This window comes from Rhamphochromis sp. 'chilingali' (assembly GCF_963969265.1).
Source record: "Rhamphochromis sp. 'chilingali' genome assembly, chromosome: 5".
In the NCBI taxonomy this organism is placed as follows: domain Eukaryota; kingdom Metazoa; phylum Chordata; class Actinopteri; order Cichliformes; family Cichlidae; genus Rhamphochromis; species Rhamphochromis sp. 'chilingali'.
The window spans coordinates 24,276,452-24,290,672 of NC_137932.1; the positions used below are offsets into that span (position 1 = coordinate 24,276,452).

Genomic DNA, 14,221 nt, shown 5'->3' on the forward strand with positions numbered 1-14,221 from the left:
AAGACAGGGAAAGCTGGAAGAAAGACATTCAGTAAATGGTATCCAAGCAGACTTGGACCCAGGCATTCACATTAGCCTTACCTCATATGGTATGGGTCGCCTATTTAACCAACGGGTTAAATAGGCGACCCATACTGGTGCCACGTTCTTGGAAAACGGTTGTTGTACTTGTGGTAAAATAACATTGCCCTAAACGTCAGTGAAAGATTCCCAGTCTCTTCCACAGAGTGAGGAATTTGGCTTATTGATCAAACACAAGTATTGGATCGGGTATTTCCATAAAGTTAATTACAATGTAACTCAGTGTCAAATTATAGTGTTTCTTTGTTTGTTTGTTTGTTTTACTTAGGAGGAGCTGGACAAAGTTGGGGCAGTGGATCCTTGAAAAAAAGTTTCTGTTAACTGGCATAAAACTCAGGTGTAATAATATAGTATTCTTATAAATTAAAAAAGATAAAGAAGAAACAACTGTTTGGGCTGATGCCTTTCAACGAAACAAGCATGAGGAGGTTTTGGTGCTTCTGTTTATTGAGGCTGTGATGTCTACATGACTGGTATTTGACAACTGGCTTGTCTGACAAACGCTATGCAAATTATATAAAGACTAAAACTATTACAAACCTAAGTGAAACTAAACATTTGTTGGAACAGAAAGCACTCAAATGAAACAACCATCCACAAAAACTAAACAGAGGACAAAAGGTTTAAAGTAAATAAAAATTAAAAATGAATAAAAGTAAGGAAATCTTATCCAACCTTCAGCAGGTTTACTGGAGCAAAAACAACACTTTGCTTCTAAAAGCAAGAAACCGACGTGTTAGATACCAGCTCACAGCTCACGTGGCCAAATTTCAATCGAATTGTCATTTTTCATCATGTAGACACAGATTTGGCCGCTAACGACTCCTCCACCTCCCATCATTCACCTCTGTGGCAAAGAGCAGCGGGGCGGGGCTGAGTGACTGACAGGATGATGAGTGGATGCGGTCAATGTGTGAAGCTTTAATGATCTGTAACAAGCAGACAAAGCAGGTCGTGAGTGGCTACAGAGATCCACAATCATTACTCCTGCTTGAATTGTGTGTGTGTGTGTGTGTGTGTGTGTGTGTGTGTGTGTGTGTGTGTGTGTGTGTGTGTGTGTGTGTGTGTGTGTGTGTGTGTGTGTGTGAGTGAAGGAACAGAAAACATCCAACCAAATCTGAGGTGACTCTCTGAATCATTTTTAAAGGAAGGAAGGAAGCCTAACAATTAAGATATTTGAGTTTTTCACCCAGACAGACTCCAGCTGTGAGATAAGATTACAGATGTTTCAGGGGTCAGAGGCCATAAAAGATGGAAAAAATATTACTAAGTTTTCCAGTAATCAACGCTCTGAGTCGGACTCCACAGAAACCAGCTGTCGGTCTGCTAACATGAATGATTTTACACACACACACACTCTTCATAGAGAACAGAATCTACCCACACTGAATCACTGAAAATGTGTGTGTCCTTATCCAGAGAGTGTGTGTGCGTCTGTGATTTTTACACTATGAGTCATTCGAGGCTCCACAATAGACTGTGATGAAGCCTTCTGCATCGTGTCTGTGTGTGAGTGTGTGTGTGTGACCTCCATTGATCAGAGTGAGGTAATCAGATTGATGGCAGTCTTGGCAGCAGCTTAGATTTAATAAACCGCAGGCAGACAGGCAGACAGACGGACAGACATGCAGGCGGGCAGTTCAGATGAGGTCGTGTCGGTCTGACTTGACAGTGTGACATCACAGAGAAAGACTGTCAGATGTTCAGATGTTACGTAAACCTGCAAATGTCGGTGTCATGCCAATGTCTCGTATGGTGCTCGTCTTCCTGAGCTGGAATTTTCTGAAAACCACAAACGATGTCAGTTATAATTCCAGCACAGACCCAGTGTGTTCTAATCACAGAGCATCACGTAATGTTTCCTCTGCCTTTGTTAGACACAAGGCGTCTTCTGGTGTTGGTGCACCAACTGGGAATATTGGCCATGGAGAGATACAACCGTTTTTGGATAGCTCGAAGTGTTAGGTTCACCAGCCAGGAGGCTTTAGTTTGTATTTATTCATGTTTGGTTTTTACCACTAGCTGATTCTTATATTCCCACTTTCTCTTGCTGGTTGTGTTTAGGGCAGTGTTTCTCAAAGTTGATATGCCAACTTAGAGATCCACCACATGAATGAAGGCTGCAAAGGTAAAATGGCGATGGCAGTGTTGTTATTTGAGCCACTGATAGAACAATAAAAGCAATTTGGTTGCTCCTTGTAACATATCTTTGGGGTTGATGGTGTTTTAGGCTGGCTAAAGTCATTTTTGTACTCGTTTACAGTTCATACACCATTACTGAAATGGCACTGCATGTGTATGTGTTAAGAATGCGTAGTCTTTCATGATGGCTATAAGACAAGAAGTGAAATTTGAAGAAAATAGCTCATTTTGTTATGTTTTGTGCTGCTATGTCCTACATTATGAAGGAAAAGCCATTTTGGCCCACTTAAAATGACATCGAGCGCTGCCCCTGGACCACCTCATGTGTTTCCTCATTTGTTGAGCTGTCTGCAGACATGACGACCAACATTCTGATATGTGATGTTCTTTATAACCAGGGAACCGTTTGCTATAACATTTGCCCTGTTGAGATTTAATTTCAGCTTCTCCTCCAGTCTTCATCAGCTCTGTGGGTGCAGAGTTTTTTGAACCCCAGAGATCCAAATGGTGCTGCCATCTATCACATTTTCACAAGGCAATGTGACTTCATGTCTGTCTCCGACAGCTGAATGCTGCACAGTCGCTACTAGAAAGTTACTGTCGGCTGCTCCTTACCAAAAGGAGTTGCCACAGTTGGTAGCTCTTAGGATGCTTTCACTGACCCCACCCCAATAGGAATTTAAGTCTCTGGGTGGAATTGTACCAGCGCCAAAGCCGAAAGATCATGGTTTGGGTTATAACACACCCTGTAATCCTTCACACTGAAAAACTGCAGGTTGACTGCACCATCTTACTACTACCATAACCAACAGCATACCAGCTGCTATACAACAGCATTATTTTACACCCCCAGAATGAGAACGGTCTGACTGCTGACCCACAGCGTTCACTGCGAGAATTCTGCAGTTTTAGTTTTAAATCAAATTTCAGCTCATTTAAGTTCTTTTTTGTTTTGTTTTTTAGTTCTGGTATTAGTTATAGTTTTTATTATATAATGGGTGGATTTAAGAACTGCTCAATGATATAGCGATGCAACAATCCCTGCTAATTATTACTAAGTGACAGACTAATTAAATACCAGGATTTCACTTGCAACAGCTACAACTACAATTACCTGCACAGCAGTTCACTTACTTAAATTAGTGGAAGTGAGGCCCATACACCAATAAGCTACAGCAGCGGTCCCCGACCTTTTTTGCGCCGCGGACCGGTTTATGCCCGACAATATTTTCACGGACCGGCCTTTAAGGTGTCGCGGATAAATACAACAAAATAAAACTAGTACCGGTACCGAAAAAAGAAGATTTATTCATAACACACGTGAAAAGACCCAGGGAAACCGAGTAAATGATAAAAACGATAACAAAATAACGCTGAAAACCGATAAAAACCCTGAAAACCATACATTTCACACCTGAGCCTCAACTCTCGTGGCCCGGTACCAAACGACTCACGGACCAGTACCGGTCCGAGGCCCGGGGGTTGGGGACCGCTGAGCTACAGCATCCACGCCCCTAAATTAAGCCTAAACACACATGAATGAATTCAGGTGTTTCAGCTGTTAAGAATAGGGAACTAGGAGGAGCTCCAAGCTGTTTTTGTCTATTTCTGCTTTAAAGTTGGACATTTAGATGTCAGGAAGACTGACAAACTGTTAGAGGAAGCCTCAAGTGGCCATTAGAGGAATTGCAGTTTTTGGTACTTCAACACAGGAAGTTTCCCCTTGGTTGTCATAACTACCAAAAATTAGTTTGTGACAGTATTATGCTTTGTTTCTTAAATGACTGGGCTCTTTCGTGTCTGGGTAACCAGTATAGCTTTGGTTTGTTAGGTGAAATGTTCCAAACTTTCTCATGTTGCAAACTATCGTTTAAAAGTTGTTGCAAACTATCGTTTAAAACTTCTTTTGACTGCTCCCTTATTCACGAGGGGATCCCACAGCAGATGGACCCACATATTTGATTTGGCAGATTTTTACCGAAACAACCCTCCCAGGCATTTTTGTCTCCTCCAAGACTTGAACCCGAGATCTCTCATGTGTTAGATGAATGTGTAAACCACTACATTGTAAATTGTAGTTTGCGAAAATTCCTCCAACTTCCCCACCTTACTGCTGTAAATCTGCATTCAACCACTGATTTGCAAGTCAGTTGCGTAGTAGAAGCTTAGCCTGATGTTCAAAGTGACATCCTCATCCCGGCTGTAAAGAAACTGAGCTGAACTTTCCCGAATGCTGCAAATTGAAACACAACAGCTCGTTGAGCACGGAGAGCAGCAGCAGGAATTATTTTATCTGTGATGTGAAGAGACCCACAGGTGTGAATGGAGAATTTATCTGTGACCAGCAGTCTGCTATGACTGGTCAAGTGTAAGCTGAACCTGTGTTTAATATCCTCTGTCACACACAGGTGGTGCTGGGCTGCGGAGATGAGGCAGGTTTATTTTCCTCTGCAGTTATGAACGATCGCCGGGCTCTGGCCTGTCTCTGACTCAGACTCTGCAGAGAGCCGACAGAAAATAAAGGAGTTTTTCTTTCATTACTTCTCAACTGAGTTCACCTGGTGTCTTTGTTTACACAGCAAAACAGCCAGGAGAGAAATCTCCTACGGTTCATGCAGAGCCACAACACCCGGTTTGACAGGAAGATTATATTTCGTCAGGTCTCTTCTCATTCTTCATCGCAGCAGAGAAGAAGACCGTTTACGCAAAACCACATGCTGAGATCAACGACAAGCGTGATCCTAAACCTTTTCACAGAAAATTTCCCATCTGTCCGGGTTGGAGCACGAGTTTGACATCACTGAACTAAAGTCCACTTCATTCCCTCCGACAACAGCGATACGACAAACAACAGAGACGTGGTCAAAGATCAAAGCTCGCTCAGCCAAGAACACTGTGATCACCCAGTAATGATGACAAAAGGTGAAAATACAGACATCTATAAATGTCTAAATACAGACATAGACATACTGTCTTAGGATGAAAAAGTAAATAAAGTTTTGGGCCTTTCACCCTACACAACCTCAGGCTCTAAATTAGCAGGTAGGACAGCAACAAGTTTTAGAAAACTATCGACTTTCAGCATCTGCAACAACACTTAAAGCTTCAAACACAAATTCAAAAAAATTTGAATTCAAAGGCTACAAAATCATCTAAAAACGAAGACATTTTTCACAAAAATCTAATGACGCATAATTCATAAGTAGGTGGAGTTTCCCTGACATGAGACATAAACAGTTGTACCATCACAAACTGTCTTGAATAGTGTGCCGACTTGCTGTTGGTGGGTTTTATAACCTAAATCAACTTAAGGTCGGTTAGTGGAGAAAAACCACTTGATGCAGTGGACCTTCTACAGGAACGGATGCTAACGCAGCAAATGATTCACTTAAAAGTACAATATAGACTTTAACCAACACCTGAGCTAGAATATTTCATTACTTTGCAGAGCGCATTCACATGAAATTCATAAAATCTTTCGTCATGTATAGAAGCATCTGAGAGTCTCTCTTTTTTAATACACGTTTAGGGAATAAAGCCGCTGGAAACTGGACAAAAGTCCTCACGCCTGATCGAGACAACAGTCTCGACACTTTGCTATCCCTGCAAAACTATGAACTTCTGCTTTAAATGGAACCAAACAAACACAAGGAATAAAGTATATTTTATATATAAAGGATATCTATGCAAACACTCATCCTACGCTAAGACGGCCTGCCTTTGACCTCTAAAGTTCTCTTTTATATTCACTGGTGAACACCTCAGACAGTTTAAAGAAATCCTGCATTAAATCGGAACTCATTCATGGAAAAGCTTGAATGTTGTCCCTGATTTCTGACTATACTGTACGTCCAGACAGCGGCCCACCTCTCCAGTTTCAAGGGTCAAGTGTACCTGAAGCCAGGGTCTAAATCCATTTCCAGTGAGAATGATTTAACCCCCAAAATGATTCCCCAGTAGTTACAACACTGAGCAGTGCTTTTTAAGGCGCTGCTGCAGGAAAGATTTCTAGTTTCTTTAGCTTTTCACCCCCAACTATAAGATCTGTATAAGAATAAAGAAAACTACAGAAGAAGAACAAACAAACATAATCATAAATAAATAAATGAGATTCCATTTTGCTAGCGCATGGTTTTTGTAGAATATTATATTTATCTAATTGAGTAAAGGCTTTAATGTTTCTTTACTTTCTTCACTTCGCATCCTTTCCTCATCACTGACTTGCTCTCCTGTTCCTTTGTCACCTGCTCATTTCCTCATTGAATTCGCCTGTCACACCTTATTTGAGGGCAGCACTCACTTTTTTCACCTTCACACCATCGACGGTTCCAATTTAGCAGTCAGTGTACATCTTTCTCACATTTCTCATCGTGGCTGAAATTAACTTTAAGTCAGATAATAAACCTTTGTTCACTGGATAATAATCTAATAGCTTATTAATTAAGTGCATTCTGATCGGATGCTCATGACGGCAACAAAACCTTCTTATGAACTTCCTAATTAACAACCTGCCTTTGTACCCTGGACTGGGGGTATTTATTTGCACCCTCAGGGTTGGTTCCCTACAGAGGCCGGTGTTGAACCTCTGGTAAGAACTCTGCACGTTAATGTGACGGCACAGAAACGGACCCTTTAAAAAAGGAAAAATTGGGCTCAGGGGCTTTTACAGGTTTATTTTTTATTATTCATTCGTACATGTGGAAATGACATTTGTGAGGCACTTTTCTAGCCTTGCTCACCTCACAACTCTTTATCTTTTAAACATCTTTGGCCAATTTAGAATCACAAAGACCTCCAGAAGATTCAAAGTCCAGGACCTTCTTGTGTGCAAACCTCTGCTGCTGATATGCAAGACGAAAAAGAAGGAAGCTTGTAATATATATTGATTTTAATGAAACAATAAAGTTAATATTTTATATCATAATATTTATTTTTTCTATTTTTACCAAACAGCTGCACAAATATTATTGCTTGAGAACTTCTATGTGCATTTTGAGGACCTTAAGAAGAAACACATGGTTACTTTGGGGCCCAGTAATTGGTCCTTGGGGAAACATAAACGTGTACTGTACCTGTCGGGAATGCACTGATTGTGTTAGCGCCTTTAACAGCAATTTTATTCACCCAGTTTTTTTGGAAAACTTTCAGCTGCACACCGGTTCTTTGTTATTTGTAGTTTGTAGCAGATGATAATCAGGAAGCACAGGAGGTTTTATACCAATGAAAACTGGGTTTGCTGTCCAGATTTGATGTGTCAGCAGGCTATAATTTGCTTTATCTTCCTGTGGATTTGACCCTTGTGTGGAAATGCACTGAAGGAACCTTAATTCTGGGAAAGTTCCTGAAACTTTAGGTGAAGAAAAAAAGAGTTAATATCTGAGTAAAGACACGAGTCATAAATGTTAAAGATGCCCTGATTTTGCTTCAGAGCTTCCAATCCCCCCAAAATTTCCCCCTGCAGGGAAATCAGGTGGTTCTTATTCAAGAGTTTCAGTGATGTAATTTCCCATGGCTGTACTAACCCTTTTTTAAAATTAAGCAACTTTAATTTGCGCACTGGGTTCGACATAAATATGTACAATAAGCTCAGCATAGGCGCCTGCACAGCTAGCAGACTGAAGATAAGCCAGGGCAGATTTTCCTATATAATCCACTGATGGTTGGGTTGGATGATGAAGTCTAAAAGTAATCCAGGTTTCATGTGAAGCTGTCGCATAATCTAAATTAGTCAATTTTAGCATGTATTTTATGTTATTGTATGACGTTTTTTGCATTCTTGCCTGCTGTTAAAAGTTAACAATGAAAATGCAGCATTAAGTTACTTTAAGTGTTAAAAATGTAACTACTTTTTTATTTTTACTGTAGAAGTCAATAATCTCTTAAGGATTTAAGCAATTTACCTTAATTTTATGGAGATTCTTCCCATGCAGGGAAAAGCAGATTGTTCAAACATGTCAAATTGAAAATAGAGATGTTAAAGGTTCCAAAAGGTCAACGCAGACTTCACTTCAGCTCTGCATAAATCATTACAGGAAAATTACTTGGTAACCCAGTAGGAATAAACAGCATTACATACAGTGGTCTCAGCCCAGATTATCATATCCTACAGAGGTATCCTATACACTCACCATACAGAACAATACAGGCTTCATGGCACCCAGTAGGAACATTACATAAATATTACAGGGATGTTACGGAGCCCCGGGTCTGCTCACTCACACCTCTAAGCAATAAAAGTGAAATCATAAACGAGCACGATAATGAGCATAAACATAATCAAAGAGGTGGCATAAGGTCACCACAGACTGAGCAGCTCAAACAGCTCACTGTGGCGCTGCGATGGGAATATCACAGGACAGGAATATTAAAGTCAGTACAACGCGTGACAAAAGGCACAGTGAGGCAAAGCGCCACGGCACCATAGAAACAACGCACAACATGACAAACATGTGCAAAATATCATGGGAACAACAGAAGCATGACTGACTCACTACAGGGAGATTACAGAGGTGCCACAGTCAGACAATGTTCCCGCGAAGGCGCGCAGAAAGCGGCACAGACACACTCCACAGCCTCGCGCTCTTACGGGAATAATAAGAGGACTGTCAACACAACTGAGCTGTGAAACAACGCGAGCGTGACACTATAGGAAAATTACAGCAGTGTGCTCAACGTAACCGGAGCCGCAGAAAGAGCGAGAATGAGAGAAACCTCAGAGAAGGAAAACATACTGAAATGGCGAAGATGGAGACTCCTCTATCTCTTCTTCCTCCTCTCCTCTTCCTCTCAGGTCTGAAAGTCTGCAGCCTTCTTCCCTCGCTCTCACTCTCTCTCTTTCTCTCTAAAGGTCTCTCTACCACTGTCTCTCTCTTTTGTCGCTGTGATATCTGGCCATGCCTTCACAGGAGGGGGAGGAGGGGGTGGAAGAGGAGGAGGGCGAGGAGGAGAAGGGGGGGCCAGACAGACAGAGAGGAGGGAGAAGAGGATGATGATGTTGATGAAGATGGTGGAGGGAGAATCAGACACTGCAGCAGAGAGCGAAGAAGACGGCGCCTTTACCTCTCTCTCTCCCTCTCTCTCTCTCTCTCTCACCTTCTTCCTGATCCTCTTTTCTTTATTTCTCGAGGACGCGCACGCAAGCCCAGCGACGCTCCCGATGGTGTGTGCACGCGCGCGTGCAGGCTCCAAGGATAGCGATGCATTCACCACCACCGCGCCACCTCCTCATCCCTCCTTCTCACTCGCTTTTTTTCTGAATTAATTTCAAGCCTGTAGACTCTGAGAGCGTGTGTGTGTGCTTGTGTGTTGTTTTTGCACCCTGCAGACACACACACACACACAGACAAAAGTCTCTCCATAGGCGTTGAAATGTGTCAGTGTGTAATTCCCTTTGTTCAGCTCTGTGTGAACAAAGAGGTTAGACTCTCTTCATTAGTAGTAGCTGGAGTAGGCCACTACTCACACTGCAGTTTTATTTTGAGAGTAAAATGTTCATTAACACAACTTTTGGGGTGTCAGATTGTGAAAGTGTCCTTTTCTCCTTCTCCAGGTTTTATTTGGCACAGATGTGTTGCAGCTTTTCCAGAGGATTTGCGCTCAGACTGTCCAGTGGAACTGCTTCCCTGGTGCATCAAAGAGGCAAAAAGACAAGCATGCTTGACAAGTGTCATTTTAGAGGATGGCTGCTAAAATAAATGACCTATAACTCATCTAAAGTAGATGCTGTGGGGTGGAGGCTCTTTGTTTTGCCTCTACTTGCCTTGCAAGACTCTGTGGTTGTTGCCAGTGATGGGAATAATGGCGATACAAGTAACGGCGTTACTAACGGCCAGTGTTGGGAAGGTTACTTTTAAAATGTATTCCGTTACAAAATACAGAATACATGCCCCAAAATGTATTCTGTAACGTATTCCGTTACGTTACTCAATGAGAGTAACGTATTCTGAATACTTTGGATTACTTAATATATTATCGTGCTTTTTACAACAACGTGAATGTACTATTGCTGTGTGATTTATTACTATTACTGAAGGTCCGCGACTCCGAACTGTAGTAAAGGGACCTCTGACTAATACGGTGGGGTCCCTGTCGGCTCGTAGCCGAAAAATAGCTAAATACGTAACGGCGGTACATGTATTCCGTTACTCCCCAACACTGCTAACGACATTACTTTTTTCAGTAACGAGTAATCTAACTAATTACTATTTCTATCGTTACAACGCCGTTACCGGTGCAGTCGCGTTACTATTTTTCAACAAACAGACGGTTGAAGCTGTGTTCAGCTTACCTTATATCAGTTGCACGGCAGTAGCTGTAAGTAATCTGGGCGCTACAGCTTTAAGCAGCTGCGCGCGCTCCCGTGGAAGGCAATCACTTTCTGCCCGACGATCACTTTTTGGCACAACACCTGGAGCTAAGGGGCAAAACAATCGCATGAGTGCTGCTGTTTGACTGAGGAAGCATAAAGTAGTCGTGGTAAGCCAATCACATGACCACATCAAGATGACAAAGCAACAAGGTGATATACACCAGTTTTTTAAATTGTGTTGATAGGCCACGTAAAACCAGAGTCATGATAAACAATATATAAGCGGCGTTTTTTCCTTAATAGTTTCTTCATGTTTAACGTCCAAGGACAGCGCTAGCAAGCACTCCATGCTTATGACCAAAAAACCCAAAACAAAACAAAAAAACAGCCTTTTGATCTTGGTGGAAAAATGCACCATGCCAACCGATCAAAAACTATATGGCAACATGACATTTGGTTGTTTAGGAAGAGGGGGAAGTTTTAGGAGTGACGGTGAGAGAGAGAGAGAGAGAAAGACAGCAGAAACACAGAGAGCGAGTTTTGAGATGTGAGAGATTTGTGACATTTAACGTGTTTGTAGTTTGTAGTTAATGTGTTGTCTTGTGTAGTTAGTGTGTAGTGTTGTGGATAGTTTTGTGTTGTGTGTCAGAACAATGAGGTGACTGCTGTCTTCAGGTAAAGAACAGGAGTGATACACCTGCTGCTGTCAGACCTGCAGGTATCAGGCTGTGATGTTCTCCTTTATAGTGGACAGAAATATTTGAAGTGGCACAAATAATTTGTGTGGCATCTTATTGACTGCAGAACAGCTGATTGTTATGTAAACAGTTTGAAATTATTATTTTAAAAAAGGGGTAAAAGGTAAATGGCTGCAAATAACTTTGTTGTTTGCAAAACTTCTGCATATGATTTTAAAACAATGACAATTTATATTTGCATTTAAAGTTATGAAATGTGATTCAATAAACATGTTTGTGGTTGTTACAGTACAAAATATAACTTTTTCTACTCTGATTTTGTTTGTTGTCTGATTTTAGATCAATTGTGTTAATACAGTATGTCAAAATGAAAACATAACTGTAAATTCAGACACGCAAGGTTGTGTTGAAAAGAATGATACCAAACAAGGCAAATTAAATAGTTTTTAAAGGTGAAATGTAGAGGAAACATCAAAAGTAGTGAAAAATATGCAATTATACCCTGGACCACAGAGGGTTGTTTTTTTTAAAGTAACGCAATAGTTGCTTTTCAAGTAATTAATTACTTTTAGAATATTGTAACTCAGTTACTAACTCAGTTACTTTTTTGAAGAAGTAACTAGTAACTGTAATTAATTACTTTTTCAAAGTAACTTGCCCAACACTGGTTGTTGCATGTGCTTAATTCCTTAGTCGCCAATTATCCACACCTGATAACTGGGTTGGCTTGGGAGGAGCACCTCTTTTTACAGCTGTTGCTCATCATGGTTCTCCTGAAGACGTCTAGTGATGTACATTTTTTTAAGACTCTCTCTATATATACATTTATAATTGAGAAGAGTATAAATGCATTTATGTAAGCACCAAGTTGGGCAGGCTTGCATTAAAACTTGTATATGTGGTTTCTGGATATTCTACAGTGCAGGGGAATTATGCTTGCTGGAAAATAAGTGGGAAATAACAAGACACAAATTTGCTGACAGGAGGATTTAATATTTAACGTATTTTCTTCTGTATTTTGGCAACAGTTTGTAAAATATTCATGATTTTTATTTTATTAAAATGTGTTTCTGGACACAATTTTCATCAGATTGGTCTCATATGTCAAAAAAAAAAAAACCCAAAGACAAACAAAGTGTCCATGTACACACTGATATGCACATTTTTCTTTTTTGAAAGGCAGTCAGGGCCACATTTGGAAGCTGAAGGGGGCATTTCACTGCCAGCACCAGAGTACCAGTTTGAATCCTACATGCATCCTCTACTTACCTGCATGATTTCAAATGCATTAAACCTCTTATCTTATAAAAATTACTGGACTCAACTAAAATAAATTACAACTCATTTTCATCCCATCTGAGAAGTAAAAGTAGAAACAAACGTACTGCAAACACAAAATTTACATCCTATGGAAACAGATTTCATTCTAACTCATCTTTTGAATGCATCTGGGCTGATATGAAGGGTGGGGGTGGCTTGCGACAGCCTCTCTAAACTCTAGTTTTAAGGATATTTGGTTGAATCATTCACTACACTAAAAGTTTGGAAATGCATGTTTGGTGTGAACATTTAGCTTAATTGTTCATTTCTCCTTTCCTTAGTTGTTTCATAGGTTTGAATTTATAGATTAAACATTTGGATTAGGATTAGGAATTAGCACTAGATGTTTCTGTAAAACTGCAATCTCTGTAAAAGGAACGAAAGGACATTATTTATTTATTATTGGTAAAATAATCAATGCTGCATTTGTGAAAACTAAAATCAGCTTTAGATGAACTACAGCCAGCTTTGGAGCAATGCGCTTCCTGGGCAGTGGAATGACAGGAATTAGGAATAATCAGGTTTGGTAATGCTCACTGTGGCCAGTGTGAGTCACATGATGAACGATGGAAATTGTAATGCTGTTTGGGCACTGGGCTATGCTGAAATTGTTGCACAGCCCTGTGCTACCTTGTGGCAGAAGAGTGAAACAGTAGCAGAATATTGAAAACAGTAGCAGAATTAGAGCTTATAAACCTTAAATGCCCCCATTAGACTCCATTAGCTCAGAGCTGCATGGTAGAATTTGAACATGACTTTTTTATGAAGTTTAAGGTCTAAGGAGCTTGGAAAGAATGAAGTTTAAGACACCAAAGACATCTTGTTGATCTCTCCTTGAGCTGTCAGTCATTTCAGTTTGCTTTCCTCGCCTCCACAGACATCACGAGGAGGGAGAAGCTTGCTCAGTGCTAGACACTACTAGACACTTGGGCGATTTCCTGGAAGCAGTACCACACCAATCCACCTTTGTTCTTTAGTTTTAAATTCTCTCTTTAGTTTATCCTCATCTTTTCATTCCCCCACCCCTTTAAAGTTCCCTCCTTCCCTCCCATTTTTTAAACATTCACTTCAATCCATTGCCACGCTGTCTTTTCCCCACCTTTCCCCTGATCCATCGCTTTGTCTTTTAACTGAATCATTGTATTTCTCTCCATCGCTGCGTGTCCTCCTGCACATCTCTGTTATCCCTTCTTCTCCCCTCTCTCGTCTCTCTGCTCTGACAGCAGACCAGAGTGAACTGAGGACAGAGATGGAGGGAGAGAGGCTGGAAGAGAGAGCTTGGTTTGAACAGGCTGACCTAGTTAGACTCTCCTTTCAATAAAACATTGAGCCTGAGAAAAGAAACACACAGGTCTCTCTCTCCCTCACTCTCTCTCTCTCCCCCTCTCTCTCTGCTTCCTCAGCTCTCTCTACCTTGACTTCTTTTGGAGAGTTCAGTTTTGGATTCAAGGTTTAGTTCTGGAAACTTGAGAAACAGTTCCTGCGATGCTTGTTAAAGATGTCAGTTTGACTAAATATGAAAACTTACAGTGGCCTTGAAATTTCCAAGAACTGCAATTTATGAGAGAACACAAAGTAAAAACAGTGGCAAACCAGAAAGAAAAACATCTTTTCACCTGTGTGGCATTTACTAAAAATCCTGCACAGAGGAGAAAATAAGAGAGCTGTTTCC

General features: G+C 40.9%; 1 protein-coding gene across 1 annotated transcript in view; it reads right to left on the reverse strand.

The window, feature by feature from the left end:
* The window catches only part of myt1la (myelin transcription factor 1-like, a), a 93,359-nt gene extending 84,239 nt beyond the window's left edge, over positions 1-9,120 (reverse strand). Inside the window, exon 1 of the mRNA XM_080882208.1 lies at positions 8,955-9,120. The gene's annotated coding sequence lies outside the window, so the exon portion shown is untranslated. The remainder of the gene's footprint in view (positions 1-8,954) is intronic.
* Positions 9,121-14,221: the final 5,101 nt, after the last annotated feature.